This window comes from Callithrix jacchus, chromosome 12 (genome assembly GCF_049354715.1).
Source record: "Callithrix jacchus isolate 240 chromosome 12, calJac240_pri, whole genome shotgun sequence".
In the NCBI taxonomy this organism is placed as follows: domain Eukaryota; kingdom Metazoa; phylum Chordata; class Mammalia; order Primates; family Cebidae; genus Callithrix; species Callithrix jacchus.
Window position 1 is genome coordinate 57,326,759 of NC_133513.1, and position 13,033 is coordinate 57,339,791.

At 36.6% G+C, this 13,033-nt stretch overlaps 1 protein-coding gene across 3 annotated transcripts in view; it reads right to left on the reverse strand.

Annotated features, from left to right (window-relative positions):
• The window catches only part of MCU (mitochondrial calcium uniporter), a 208,500-nt gene that overhangs the window by 71,303 nt on the left and 124,164 nt on the right, over positions 1–13,033 (reverse strand). The gene's annotated exons all lie outside the window — the stretch shown is intronic.

Here is a 13,033-nt window from a genome sequence, read left to right on the forward strand (position 1 = left end):
CTCCCAAAGTGCTGAGATTATAGGCGTGAGCCACCACATCCAGCTGAGTCAGTACTATTTTTATGTCTTGACAACACAAGCTCTTTGAGAGGATGGCCACCTTCTTCATATTTAGATTCAATGCTACTAAATAATTCACTAATTGATCTTCAGTAACAACTGCCATAAATAAAAACTGGTCAGTTTTACCATCAGGGTGTGGTAAAGGAGTTCACGTTTCCAAAACAGAAATCACAGAAGTCAAGAAGGCCAAAGAACATCGGTGGCTTCTTCGAACAGTACTTTCTGCTTTCTTTTCATAGTATGAGTTAGCAAAACACTGTGAAATCATTATTAACCACAACAGAGCAATCATGGTTTGACCACACTTAGCCTCTCTCTTCTCACTAATCCTAGCTTTGAAGCACATGAAAATCTGAAATCACAGGTGACCTAGGTTAGAGAGGAACTTTTCATTTTAAATCACATTTGCAATCTAATATAGTCAGAAGACTTGCTTAATTATAAACTGTTTAAACTTTTAAGTTTTATGACTTAAACTTTCCTATCAACTACTTCTTTTTGAAGAGGGAAATGTAACATTCAGTTTTGCTTACTTTCAAGTAGCTATTTTCCATTTTACAAAATTCTTAACTGTGTGAGTCAAAATATTATTCACACTTAGACGTTAGAGTTAGTACTTGATTGGATTTTGTTAAAGTACTTAGTACATGCAAAGACACTCAATAAATGTTAATTTCCATTGGGACAAAAATCTTAGCACTCTCTCGGTCACTGAAGTCCATTAAAGTCTCTACTATTGTCTCCTTATTACTTTACTAATATAAAATGAGACATTTATAGTTTTACTAACATTAAAAATACTTATTGAACTAAACTGGGTGTGTCAGCATACTCTTCTAGTCCCATCTACTCAGGAAGCTGAGGTAGGAGAATTGCTTGTGCCTAAGAGTTTAAGTCCAGCCTGGGCAACACAGTGAGACTCCATCTCTTAAAAACAACAATAAAACAAAAATTTGTTGAACTAGACTGTAAAAACAGGAGCAGTGCATGTACTTCTATTAATGCTCATAGTAACCACTTAATAACTGTCATCTTAAAGACAATAAAATTCTAATGCCCAATGACCGTGGTCACTGCAAGCAAAGTCTAAAGAATAGATTCACCTGTTTATTCAAAATAATATCAAGTTTCCTTATACAGTATAGCAAACTAGACTACCTCAGGCTACCATTAAGAAGGAGGTAAGGTCAATAAAGTAAAATTGGCACTCTGCAAGGAAAGAACATGTGATGAGATGGAACTGACTGAAGGGTCCTATTATTGTATTGTGTCAATGGTGCCAGGTAGATAGGTAAAAAAACAAATATATCTCTAGGCTTTGACTCAGAACAGCTGTTTCAAAACATATTTATATATTAAAAATATATATAATATAAAAATAAAAATATATATATATATATAAAACTCTCCTCAGATATATATATCTAAGGAGAGTATATCTGAGGAGAGTTTACTCTCTTCTCCAGGGCAGAAGCTTGAAATTACTCTACTTGAAGTGTACATAGACATAGAGCATTTGCTTTGCAATACAGAAGTCTAATATTTGATACCATAGAAATTCCAGAATGAGTAATAGGTGAAAGGGAGACCACCAACCAAAAACGATTCTCCTGAATCCTTCTGGATTACATTAATTTTAAGGTGCATGTCAGGGGAGGAATATGAAGGAAACTAAGCCCAATAAGTAACTGTAAATTACTAGTAAAGAAACAGAAATACATTAGTAGTAAGTCTGCTGTAGAACACTTATTAGTCAATTAAGTTGTTAAATGCAACTATTTAAATAATGACATAGTTGCCATCCCTCATCACCTTTATATGAACTTGCTTGTTTGCCTGGCTGTCCAGAAGACTATTTTGTAATGAAGGTAACTGTACCAGGTTATGTATTAGTTTTTATTTGTTTTGTTCTGAGACAGTGTCTCCTGTGTCACTCAGGCTGAAGTGCAGTGATGCGGTCCTAGCTCACTGCAGCCTAGGCCTCCTGAATTCAAGTGATCTACTGTGTCAGCCTCTGGAGTAGCTGGTGATGCTTGCTACCACCCCAGCTAAATTTTTAATTTTTTAAATAGAAATTAAGTATTTCTATGTTGTCAGTGCTGTTCTCAAATTTCTGAGCTCAACAGATCCTCCTATCTTGGCTTTCTTAAGTGCCGGAATTATGTGTGAGTCTCTGCGCCCTGCTGATGTCTTAGTCTTAATCACTGTGTGTTGGCTATTTAAAACACACACACCAATTGGCTATAAAGGAATAAGTTTCAATTACTGAAGATCAGGAAGCCAGAGGAAACTTTCTTTTACTTAAATGATTATTGAAACTTTTACTGTACAACTGAATAAATCTCATCTTTGTTTTGCCCATTCCTATATGTTATTTAAAAAATATTTTAAAGTTGAAATAGTAGAAGAAAAAAAATCTGCTGTAAAACTAGACTTGTTAATGAGTGTTGAATCATATGACATACCAGTTCCTAAAAGATCCCTCCAGAGTTTATTATTATCATCATTATTATTATTATTATTATTGAGATGGAGTCTCACTCTGTGGCCAAGCCTGGAGTGCAGTGGTATGATCTCGGCTCACTGCAACCTCCGCACCCCTGGATTCAAGTGATTCTTGTGCCTTACCTCTGAAGTAGCTGGGATTACAGGTACCCGTCACCATGTATTTTTTTATTTTTAATAGAGATGGGGTTTCACCATGTTGGCCAAGATGGTCTTGAATTTCTGGCATCAAGTGATCCTTCTTACTATGAAGGAATGACATTTATACCTGCCTTCTACACCTGATTTATGCAATGTTTATAATATCAAGTTTATAAAGTTATAACCTATTCTGAAAGTATAATTTTCACTGAGGCATATTAGCTCTGTAATGAAATGAATTTAATTCTTATCACTGTTTTTTAAATCAGTTTATTTCTTAATTCTTTGATTCCTCTTTTGATTAAGTAGGTTTTTAACATGATATAATCTGTCTGAAAAAGATATCATGGGTATTAGATTTCCTGAGCTTTTCCACGCTAGAGCACATCTGTGTATTAATATTCATGCTTAAAGTGTTTCACTGGTTAAAATCCTGGGTTAACCTCAAGACATGGTCAACATTCCTCTATTGTTTTCTAACATTGTTTCTTGCTAAAGAGAAAGCTAAGCTAAGCCCAAGTCCTGTCCCCCATCCCACTACCTACCATGTCCACCAAATTCTTTATCCATTTAAGTTCTGTATTTTCACCAAGATATGCCTCGATATTAGTTGTTCTATATCAATTATTCCTGGACTACAGGGTAGTAGTTATTTTTGATTCAAGGTTTTAATTATTTCAGAAAAATTTTTCTCCTATTATAGCTCTAAATATTACTTCAGTTCCATGTGTTATTTTTCTCAAGAACAAAGGTCAGTGACCAAGATTGGGCAAAATCTGGCCCATTACCTGTTTTTGTAAACAAAGTTTTACCAGAACATAGCCATATATAGTGTATATGGCTGCTCTTCTACTACAAGAGGCAGAGCAGAATGCCTGCAACAGAAACTACATGGCTGCAAAGCCTAAAGTATTTACTCTAGGGTCCTTTACAAGTTTGCTGACCCCATGCATAGATGTCCTTTGTTTTCCCTTATCATCATCTCTATAATTTTTATATCTGTATTTTCTTAAATTTATATAATTTCCTCAAGCCTCTCAGCCATGTTTCTGATTACACTTACTTGTTGTTATTTCTGATGTGGTTTTCACTTCTCTAATGCTTTTATTTTTCTTTTATACTGCTTTCCTAAGGTTTTCCCACTGGTTTTTCATCTCCTATTGCCTTATTATTTCTTAACACTTGTGTTGGACAGATTCTTATTTTTTATAACAGATCATGTCTATAATTTGAGTCCATAAAAAACTAAATGTCATAACACTATAATAAAGATTCTCTGGTTAGACCTTTAAAATACCTTAATACTTAATTTTAGAGGAATCAGTACATTGCTTGGAATTCCCAGGAGGGGGTTCAGCAGCCTCCTATATGTGGTCTAGCCACAGTATGTATTAGGCAAGTTATGCTTTCTTGTTGGTATTTTGGGGCTTAGCTTTGTGCCTAGTTTCACTAATAATGGACTTCTTTTCTATTTTCCTGTCTTGTTTTTAGTGAGTTTCAAAAAAGAAAGGAAGAGTAAAAATTCCTTTATTCTCCTACTTGTAATTGAAGTCTCTTTCTCACACATTACATTTTAAGAGAAGCTAATCTTTAAAGAAAAAAATTATAAGTTTGATTGGTTTTAATGCACCAGGGAATGAAAGATATATATTATATATAAACCCCAACATCAGCAGTATGAAAGAATTGCTCAGAAGAATCCTGTGCCAGGAATAACATTTGTTTGGAGATCCGTTGCAGCAGCCGTGCCAAATCAGTTGTATCACTTGGATTCAAAGCAGTTGCAGAATGCTGTACTATAAAAGACTTCCATGGCATGCTTACAAATTAGGTTTTTACCAGTTTACCAGGATTAGGATTACCAGTTTCACCTGACCGTTACTAAAGTCCCTTGTTGTACTCTGCCACTTGACATCTGTTGACATATAACTAACTGCCTTTCCTTTTCCATCCCCTGACACATGGATTCAAATATCTCCTCCAATTTCAGAAGGTTAGATTAGGAGATTTTTAAGGTTTAAAATTCTTTGGGTCTAGGTATTTGAAATATCATGCTGTTAGGAGTTACAAAACACAATGTGTAGCAAGAACCTAAATCATGTTTTAAAAATATATTATGTATAGACTTGAAGGACATAGACTAAATAGATCTGCAGTTTATAATTTATGTATAGTTTCCAAATTGTTTACAACAATCATGTGTTGTTTCATGGTCAGAAAGAAAAATCACAAAAATATGCTATCCATAGTGCAGACATCAAGAGAGATGGTATTTGCTGGGTGCAGTGGTTCACACCTGTAATCTCAGAACTCTGGGATGCTGAGGTGGATGGATCACTTGAGGCCAGGTGTTGGAGACCAGCCTGGCCAACATGGTGAAAACCCATCTCTACTAAAAATACAAAAATTATTTTTTGTATTTTTACAGGTGTGGTGGCACATGACTGTAATCCCAGCTACTCGGGAGGCTGAGGCAGGAAAACTGCTTGATCCCAGGAGGTGGAGGTTGCAGTGAGCCAAGATCATGCCACTGCACTCCAGCCTGGATGATATGGCGAGACTGTCTCAAAAATATAAAAAGAGAGAGAGAGAGAATTTAAATTAACAGATCCTCTTACACTTTTTTCCCAAGTTTTACCTGATTTTTCATTACCTTCTATAATTAAAGGGTTAGGTTTCTGCAGTCTTCAGAGTTGTTTATAGCTGTGAATGTTATTATCAATTGTTGGTTGATGCCTTTGCCCATAAAAGGACACTGACTCTAAATGTTAATTTCCAAGTTGGCTGGTCAGTTATTGCTCACCAGGAGTCTGCAGCTAGCTGTACATCATTTGAATTTATGTTCCAATGGGTTCTACCTGCCTTGCCAAAGGCTTTTAATTCAGCTTCCTATAGGGAATCTGTTTGAGCAGACTCTTGCCATGCATGAGTCATCCTCACAGCATATATAAAAAAGCCAGAATGTTGGGCTAGTACACTGGGCTAGGAATTAAGACTGTATTCCAAATACTGGCAGCAAGGAGCCCTCATGTTATTTAATGTTTAGTACAGCTTAGAAAAGACAGTGATGAAAGTGATCCAGGAATCAGAGGTGACAGACAGTTAAAGCACATCTTGAAGCACTAAGCCACAGAGATGATTAACTTGTCAAGCTGCATATTTTGAATTTATTCAGGGCTGCATGCTCTTCTCCACCAACTTCCCACAGAACACTAATAACCAGACAACATAAAGCCAAAGCATTTGACAAAACAATACATAAAGCAGTAATGGGAAGAAAGCTTACTTGCTCTTTACATTGCTTTGCAACAACTGACTTCTGTAATGATAGAAAGTTATGTCAGAAAACAGCCCCTCCTTCTTGATGCTATTTTAAAGCATATCTCAGTAGTGAATACTAAAGATTACTCACTAACGACCATCCCTGAGGTTACTTTGCCCCTTTGCATCATGTCTTCAACCACTAAATCTCTTCATAGAATTCTGTTCTCTCTGGTCACTTTTCTTCCTTTTGTACTGTCTCTTGCTCTGCCTACTATTTCCAACTCCTGTCGATAACTAAGTATAAGAAATCTTGAGGCTGGGTGCAGTGGCTCATGTCTGTAATCCCACCACTTTGGGAAGCTGAGGGGCAGATCACCTGAGCTCAGGAGTTCAAGACCAGCCTGGCCAACATGATGAAACTCTGTCTCTACTAAAAATACAAAAATTAGCTGGGCGTGGTGGCAGGTGTCTGTAATCCCAGTTACTTGGGAGGCTGAGGCAGGAGAACTGCTTGAATCTGGGAGGTGGAGGTTGCAATGAGCTGAGATTGCACCACTGCACTCCAGCCTGGACAATAGAGCAAGACTCCATCTCAAAAGAAAAAAGAAAAGAAACCTTGAAATTACAAATTAAAAGCAATCTACTTTCCACAGGTTAAAAAAAAAAGTACTATAAACATCCAAAATGAATAGGTAAATATTGTTTCCTAAAATACGTTCAAATAGGAAACTGCTTTCAAGTGTATCTAGTACATACATGACAAGGAACACAGGGTTGGCTGAATAAAATTTATTTTTCAACTGAACAAGAAGGAAGACATAGGGAAATGTAATGAAAAAGAAAGACAGCATTTAGAATCCTATGTATATGAAAATAAAACTGAAAAACCCAGTATGGCCTTTTGGTAAAATTCTTTTCAAAACAGTTTTGTTATCTTGAGAAATTATCTTTTATGTTCAAAGATAAGTTAACATCAAGTTTATTTTGCAAAAAATTCAAAACATTATCATTATTTAGTCTTTTAATACAGAGACAGAAGGAGATCATTAAATGACAAGCTCAAAGATAACTCACACATTTTAATTAAGTGGGCCTTTTCAATCAAACTAAACTGAGTGAACTATTCCTTTCCTCCTGCTCTGGAATTCTGATGCGATCATTGAAAGAAAAGCAAAGAGAGATTGTGTAACTGCCTAGTTAAGAAAAGAAAATCCAACGTAAGAATAATCTGAAGGGACCCCATAGGTCTTACAAAACAAATCTTACTATTCAGATTAGTAGAGGGCCAAGTCTATTGGTTATATTGGCCCTCTTCTCATTGAACAACTACAACAGGCAGAAAAAAATGTTTATGTCATAAAAATGGCAACTCAGTTCAACAAAAAACACACATGAATACATTAACAAGGTCACAACAAATTTTACTTTGGCTCATTGAGTCTAGAATGTAACTTTCCTTTAACATTAATAACCTTTTTCTCAAACCACCACCACCAGAACCAAATTGAAAAGGTAATCTAGGCTTAAATCTCATCATCAATTATTTTATACCCTAATCTTTCCTACATTATAAATTATGCATTTTTGTTTTAAGAAACTGGCAGTAAAAGATTTAAGTTTCTCTTGGTTCAAAGGGTGACCCCAGTTGGTAAACTAATGATGTATACACTGAATTAGCTGTTTCTAAAAGCATGCACTGAACAGGTTTGAGGTTTCTTACTGAGTATAACCAAAAGAAGTTATCAAGTCTTTTCAATATTCTCCAGGGCTATTGTCCTTTCTCTACTACTATCTTTACACCCAATATAAGCCTTATTTTAACTGTGTTCTCTAGCATTTTGGCTTCCTTGACCTCCTACACCTACTTTGCCAATCCTTACTTTCTGGTAAATGTATTTCATCAACTCCTACTGTGGGATAAAGCAAAGCCTATGACAAAAATACAACAAAGGCTGAGTGGGGTGGCTCATGCCTGTAATTCCAGCACTTTGGGAGGCCGAGGCAGGTGGATCACCTGAGGTCAGGAGTTCAAGATCAGTCTAGCCAACATGATGAAATCCTGTCTCTACTAAAAATAAAATAAAAACTTTTTAATTAGCTGGGCGTGGTGGCAGGCTCCTGTAATCCCAGCTACTTGGGAAGCTGAGGTAAGAGAATCACTTGAACCCAGGAGACAGAGATTGCAATTAGCCAAGATTGCATCCAGGCTGGGAAACAAGAACAAAACTCTATCTCAAAAAAAAAAAAAGGCAACATAATTGTCTTAACTGATGCCACTACAAAATCATGTTATCCAATCTCAGCCAGATGACAAAGTTTACTTACAAATGCTTTCACATATGTCAGTGGACTCTCAGACTTCTTCCCTACAGAAGCTGTTTGGAACTGTTTCCTGACTCAGTAGAAGACCTTACCTCCTATTTTACTGAAGCCAATAAAACAGGAAATTTCTGAAATTCACCCCCATAATTTCTCTCTTCTCCAACACAAAGTTTCTCTCAATTTTCTCTTCTTTTATTCTATCATAGAAAAAGAAGTCTCCCCACTCCCTTGCAAGGTGAATACCTTTAGTTCTTCAGTTAGTTCTTTTCTCTTATATCTTTAATGTCTCCAACTTTAATAGCTCCTTTCTCCAACCTTAAACATGTCTAGTTCTACACTATGCCCACCCCATACAAATATACACACACACACACACACACAGACATATACACACATGCACACACAAGCATGCCTTCACTAATCCTACTTCCCACTGACATTTTCTCGTTTCTCATACTATTATACTTTTTTGGAAACATCTGATACTGCTGACTACCTCTTCCCTCTTGAAATTATTTTCTTTGAATTCTATGACACTCTAGGAATTTCTGAATTTACTTCTTACCCTACTGTCTTTGACCACTTCTATGTCTTTTTATTACTCTTGCTCTTCCAGCTATCTCCAAAATACCCATCAAGGCTTATTCTTTCCCCTTGTCTTTTTACACTTAATCTGTTTGAGAGCTCAACCATTCTTAGAATTTCAAGTTATTATCTCAATGAAAATGTCTTACGTGTTATTTCTGTACTGATTTTCAGATTCAAATTTGCAACTGCTTATCAGAATAGCTCTATCAAATATACCTCTAAGTCCCTAAAGCAAAATATGTTCCCAAACCTGCTCCACTCTGGTATTTCCTATTTTGATTAATTATAACTGAAACTTTTTGGTCAGTCTCTCAGGCTTTAACAACAACCAGAAAATTCTTTATGGACAAGCAATTGCTGAGAGATTTGTCTCACCAGGCCTACTTTACAAGAGCTCCTGAAAGAAGCACTAAACAAGGAAAGGAACAACCAGTACCAGCCACTCCAAAAACGTACCAAATGGTAAAGACCATCGACATAATGAAGAAACTGTGTCAACTAACGGGCAAAACAACCAGCTAGTATCAAAATGGCAGGATCAAATTCACACATAACAATATTAACCTTAAATGTAAATGGACTAAATGCCCCAATCAAAAGACAGAGACTGGCAAATTGGATAAAAAGTCAAAACCCATCGGTGTGCAGTATCCAGGAAGTCCATCTCACATGCAATGAAACACATAGGCTAAAAATAAAGGGATGGAGGAAGATTTACCAAGCAAACGAAGAGCAAAAAAAGCAGGAGTTGCAATCCTAGTCTCTGATAAAATAGACTTAAACCAACAAAGATCAAAAGAGACAAAGAAGGGTATTACATAATAGTAAAATGATCAATGCAAAAGGAAAAGCTAATGACCCTAAATATATATGCACCCAATACAGGAGTACCCACATACATAAAGCAAGTTCTTAATGACCTACAAAGAGACTTAGACTCCCACAAACTAATAGTGGGAGGCTTTAACACTCCACTGCCCATATTAGAAAGATCAACGAGACAGAAAATTAACAAGGATATCCAAGACTTGAACTGAGAGCTGGACCAAGCAAACCTAACAGACATCTACAGAACTCTCCACCCCAAATCCACAGAATATACATTCTTCTCAGCAGCACATCACACCTACTCTAAAACTGACCACATCACTGGAAGTAAATCAATCCTCAGCAAATGCAAAAGAATGGAAATCATAACAAACAGTTTCTCAGATCACAGTGCAATCAAATTAGAACTCAGGATTAAGAAACTAACTCAGAACCACAAAACTTCATGGAAACTGAACAACCAGCTCCTGAATGTTGACTGGATAAACAATGAAATGAAGGAAGAAATAAAGATGTTCTTTGAAACCAATGAGAACAAAGACACAACGTACCAGAATCTCTGGGACACATTTAAAGCAGTGTATAGAGGGAAATTTAGAGCAATAAATGCCCACCAGAGAAGCTAGGAAATGTCTAAACTCAACACCCTATCAAAATTGAAAGAGCTAGAGGGGCAAGATAAAAAAAAACTCAAAAGCTAAAAGACAAGAAATAACTAAGATCAGAGCAGAACTGAAGGAGATAGAGACAACCCTCAAAAAAAAAAATCAGTAAATCCAGGAGCTGGTTTTTTGAAAAGATCAACAAAATAGACCACTAACCAGATTAATAAAAAAGAAAACAGAGAAGAATCAAATAGATGTAATAAAAAATGATAAAGGGGATATCACCACTGACTCCACGGAAATACAAACTACCATCAGAGATTACTACAAACAACTCTATGCACATAAACTAGTAAAGCTGGTAGAAATGAATAAATTCCTGGACACATGTACCCTCCCAAGCCTAAACCAGGAAGAAGTCGAAACCATGAATAGATCAATAACAAGGGCTGAAGTTGAGGCAGCAATTAACAGCCTGCCTGTTAATTGTCCAAAAAAAGTCCAGGTCCAGATGGGTTCACAGCCAAATTCTACCAGACATACAAAGAGGAGCTGGTACCACTCCTTCTGAAACTATTCCAAAAAGAGGGAATCCGTCCCAAATCATTTTATGAGAGCAACATCATCCTGATACCAAAACCCAAGAAAACTTCAGGCCAATATCCATGATGAACATAGATGCAAAAATCTTCAATAAAATACTGGCAAACCGACTGCAACAGCACATTGAAAAGCTTATCCATCACGATCAAGTAGGCTTCATCCTGGGGATGCAAGGCTGGTTCAACATATGCAAGTCTATAAACATAATCCATCACATAAACAGAACCAAAGACAAAAACCACATGATTAACTCAATAGATGCAGAGAAGGCCTTCAACAAAATTCAACAGCTCTTTATGCTAAAAACTCTCAATAAACTAGGTATCAATGGAACATATCTCAAAATAATAAAAGCTATTTATGACAAACCCACAGCCAATATCATACTGAATGGGCAAAAACTGGAAGCATTCCCTTTGAAATCTGGCACTAGACAAGGATTTCGTCTCTCACCACTCCTATTCAATATAGTACTGGAAGTTCTAGCCAGAGCAATTAGGCAATAAATAAATAAAATAAAGGGTATTCAATTAGGAAAAGAGGAAGTCAAATTGTCTCTATTTGCAGATGACACGATTGTATACTTAGAAGACCCGTCATCTCAGCCCAAAAATCTCCTCAAACCGAAAAGTAACTTCAACAAAGTCTCAGGATACAAAATCAATGTGCAGAAATCACAAGCATTTCTATACACCAATAACAGACTTAAAGAGAGCCAAATCAAGAAGAAACTGTCATTCACAAGTGCCACAAAGAGAATAAAATACCTAGGAATACAACTAACAAAGGATGTAAAGGACCTCTTCAAGGAGAGCTATGAACCACTAATCAAGGAAATAGGAGAGGACACAAACAGATGGAAAAACATCCCATGCTCATAGTTAGGAAGAATCAATATTGTGAAAATGGCCATACTGCCCAAAGTAATTTATAGATTCAATGCTATCCCCATCGAGCTACCTATGACCCCCTCTTCACAGAACTGAAAAAAAACACCTTAAACTTCATATGGAACCAAAAGAGAGCCCGCATAGCCAAGACAATCCTAAGCAAAAAGAACAAAGCCAGAGGCATCACGCTACCTGACTTCTAACTGTACTACAAGGTTACAGTAATCAAAACAGCATGGTACTGGTACCAAAACAGAGTTATAGACCAATGGGAGGCAATGCCACACATCTACAACCATCTGATCTTTGACAAACCTCACAAAAACAAGCAATAGGGAAAGGATTCCCTGTTCAATAAATGGTGTTGGGAAAACTGGCTAGCAGTGTACAGAAAGCAGAAATTGGACCGCTTCCTGACTCCTTACACTAAAATTTACGCCAGATGGATTAAAGACTTAAACATAAGACCTAACACCATAAAAACCCTAGAAGAAAATCTAGGCAAAGCCATTCAGGACATAGGAGCAGGCAAGGACTTCATGACGAACACACCAAAAGCATTGGCAACAAAAGCCAAAATAGACAAATGGGACCTAATCAAACTTCACGGCTTCTGCACAGCAAAAGAAACAGTCATTAGAGTGAACCAGCAACCAACGGAATGGGAAAAAATGTTTGCAATCTACCCATCTGACAAAGGGCTGATATTCAGAATCTACAAAGAACTAAAACAGATTTACAAGAAAAAAACAAATCCATTCAAAAGTGGGTGAAGGACATAAACAGATACTTTTCAAAAGAAGACATATATGATGCCAACAAACATATGAAAAAATGCTCATCATCACTGATTATTAGAGAAATGCAAATGAATACCATATTTAAATACATCTCATGCCAGTTAGAATGGTGATCATTAAAAAATCTGGAGACAACAGATGCTGGAGAGGATGTGGAGAAAAAGGAACACTTTTACACTGTTGGTGGGAGTGTAAATTAGTTCAACCATTGTGGAAGACAGTGTGGCGATTCCTCAAGAACCTAGAAATAGAAATTCCGTTTGACCCAGCAATCCCATTATTGGGTATATATCCAAACATTTATAATAAATAAACAGTTCTATTGTAAGGACACATGCACATGAATGTTCACTGCAGCACTGTTTACAATAGCAAAGACCTGGAACCAACCCAAATGCCCATCGATGATAGACTGGACAAGGAA